The sequence below is a fragment of the Ixodes scapularis genome, unplaced genomic scaffold (assembly GCF_016920785.2).
Source record: "Ixodes scapularis isolate PalLabHiFi unplaced genomic scaffold, ASM1692078v2 PGA_scaffold3__209_contigs__length_174095766, whole genome shotgun sequence".
In the NCBI taxonomy this organism is placed as follows: domain Eukaryota; kingdom Metazoa; phylum Arthropoda; class Arachnida; order Ixodida; family Ixodidae; genus Ixodes; species Ixodes scapularis.
Window position 1 is genome coordinate 147,054,948 of NW_024609868.1, and position 3,444 is coordinate 147,058,391.

The following is a 3,444-nucleotide window of genomic DNA, read 5'->3' on the forward strand; positions in this document are numbered from 1 at the left end:
TGGCAACATTGTTCCCCACAGGGTTACTCGCTGCAGCGTCTGTGCAAGGGTGGTTAGGTAGGTACCTCGGTTCTAACTTGTGGCATACGGCTCACGTAGAGCTTTCCCCTACACCGCGGCGCCATTGGCGGCGCATCACCATGGGAGTGAAATTCGGTTGCTTGTAAAGTGAAAAACGCCATCCGCGCCTATGGTTTTGTGCAGCCGTGATATCCTTTTGGAAGTTCATCCGTAACTGCTCTCTGCAATGTCCGGGCGTCCGAAGGCAGATGAGGTTGGTGAGCGCGAAGAATTCTGGAAGAACGATCAAGGAAGGGGTGATTACTAGACGACGGCCACCAGCCGTCGTCTAGTAATCACCCCTTCGGCTTCACTTTGGAGAGTTCAGGAACGGCTCACTTTGAAGAGTCCAGGGTATTAGGGAAAGGGGGACATTGACTCAACCCTTTCTCTTCTTTCTACCCTAAATGACAACTATTACGATTGACCTTGTTCCCTTTTGGGCTTGCTGAGGTCCACTATCGGGGATATTGAGGTCATTCTTTCCATCCGAAAGAGAAAGTTGAATTCAAGCCGAGCGATGGTCAGGGCATCGATGAACCCCAGAAACCTGAAACCTTCGAAAGTGCAAAAAATAAGAAGGGCAGAACCTAATGTTTCAGTTCGGCTATCTACCCCAAGGAATAAACGCACATAGGTGATAATAAAACCTAAAATAGGTATGAGTTTTTCTTGGTACTAGGCGGTTTTGGCATGTGGCATATATTTCCTCATGTTTTAATTCCTCTTCAACAACTCAATTTGTTTTCTCGTTGTTTTCTAACAGATGATCGCGCGTTCTTGTAAGAACGCAGGATATAATTCTTTATTGGCTCTGGTGGAGGTAAAAAAAGATGTCGGCAACGCCTCACGTACTCCGCTTCGCACTAAGTGCGACCTACAGCGCACGTTCAGAACGCATTCTAGGGCCGAAGAGACAAGAATGGTAACAAGCAGACGGTGACTATTACAACGGTTTTCTCACTAACACGCTGTATAAAAAGAAGCCCGCTACTGTCCCACACTGGGTGTGGGCACTGCGCGGTCGAAAAACCAGAATTGTGTGAGGGGAAGCATTTGCGCATGCGCAGTTCCGACAGCAACGTGACCGCAGTGGCGTGACGTCGTTGGGTTGGTCCATAGACATTTTTTTTCTTAATCAACTGACAAACCCAAATAAAAAGGAGACGTTGTCTACTGCTAAAGTAGTGCCGGCCACTCCTTTAGTATGCCGCTTAATAATCATTGTGTTGTCATTTTTTATTACCGGGCAGTGAAACGTATTCTGGGCATGCGCAGAGGCGCGGAATATCAGACGCCGTGCAGGCGTTCACAGCCTAGTGACTCAGCATTTCTCGCCTGGGTGATGACCGCAGCAAGGGTGTACACTTTTCTGTGTTGCGTTGTCAAAGGTAGGGCAATCTCTACACAGATGCAGCCCTGCAATGCTGGTGGAGTCGGAGGCTTCGGTTTGCTCCTCATTCATAGACCCCTTTCGAAATAGTGCCCTCTGTTGGCAGCTCTGGAATCTCTGCACAATGGCGGACTAAAACCTCAACGTCAGAACACGCTGGAAAAAACACACCCACAGAAAAGGTAATGAGCGCAGGACGTTGCAGTTTCGACGCTGTTTGATTGGGCCGTCAGCTCGCAGTGTCAAGTCGCGCTCCGACGTTCGCAATCTTATAGAATGACTTGCACGTTCCTCAATGCAGTCGCTCCGCCACTGTGCAGGGGTTCTGACCTTCTAATGAACCGGCACGTGACTTTCAAAAGTGGTCTATAAACGCTCGCGCAATTAGCTCGACACCAAAAAGACCCCTTTCCAAGGTCACGTGTCATTTATTAAAAGGTCGGAACTACTGCACAATGGCGGCACAACTGACATCGTAGAACGTGTAGGTCAAACAGCTTCACAAGTAGTGATCTGGACCTTCGCTAAATAAATGTGAAATTTGTGCTGTCAATGCTAAAATGTAACCATGAATGACTGTCGAACCACTGCATTTCATCCTTTATTTCCATTTTTTGTTTTAAAATTTATTTTTTGTTCTTGCTGCCGTCTGTTTTGCCACTGTAGGGGGCCGGAGACCCGTCAAGCTGTTCCTTTTAAGTTTTTTTTCTCCGGCCTGCCCTTCATCATTGATGAGTAATAAAACTATTATTATTATTAATACTATTACATATTAATACTATTACCTCACGAACATCAGGCCGATTCTTGAATATGCCTCCGAGCTATGGGACCCGTACCAACAGTACCTCATCAACGACATAGAAAGAATTCAGAATAGGTCTGCCAGGTTCGTTCTTAACTCCTATAATTGGCGTCAAAGCGTGACCGCCTTAAAAGAGGAGCTCAAGTGGGAGCTTCTCCAAACTCGCCGAAAATGCCTTCGATTAAAACTACTACACGCGATCCATTACGAACTCTCTGGAATTGATAAAGGAACATACTTACTTGAACCACATTTCATTTCCCAAAGACGTGATCACTCGAGGAAAATTAGACCTTTCTCATCCAAAACTGACATTTTTAAACATTCTTTCTTCCCGAGCACTATTCAGAGCTGGAATGAATTACCGGAGGAATTAGTGTTAGAGAAAAACAACTCAAACATTTTTCAAGCTCTGCTTGGCCTTTAGCACTCAATGTATGCTGTCTTCGTTATGTGTTATTCCTTGTTACGTGTATATTGGTGCAACAATGAGCGCGTTTCTCTGCGTTACATTTTCGCAGGGCTGGTTTCATGTTGTTCTATGCCTTGCTGCAGGCTGCGAGTGCTTTTACTTAATGTTCTGTGACGCCCTTTGTTTTTCTTCTTTTTGCCCCTCCCCCACTATAATGCCTTCACGGGCGCTGTGGGGTACATGTAATAAATAAATAAATAAATAAATAAATAAACGTAACGAACGTCGGAGCTCGGTCAACACTAGAAGCCGACGAGCCAATGAAACATTGTCGAGAGTGCAACGTCACTATGCTCATCACCTTTTCTGTGGGTGTGTTTTGCCTTCTGACCCAACCGAATGCGTAAAGTGTGGTGTGACGTTGCGGTCTTAGTTCGCCATTCTGTAGGGATTCCACGACTGCAAACAATGGGCACTTTTTTGTTATGGAGCTCCGCGGACAATACGGAATCCATGAGAACATGGCACAAAAAAGGGACGTCAAATGTACGGTATAGACGCTTTTGAGCAGCTGTGCATGAGAACCGCCATAACGGACCCTCAGTTTTTGTTTCCTTTTATTCCGTTCTTGAAAATTAGGACAGCAGAAGAGTTAATTGCCATATTAGATTCGACTACGTCCTTCTTGCCAGCAATGGCCCTTGTGGAGGCTCATAAAAGTCCCTTTTCACTGGCTTGGTATCTCGGTAAGACATGAGGAGGTCAGCAATGCCA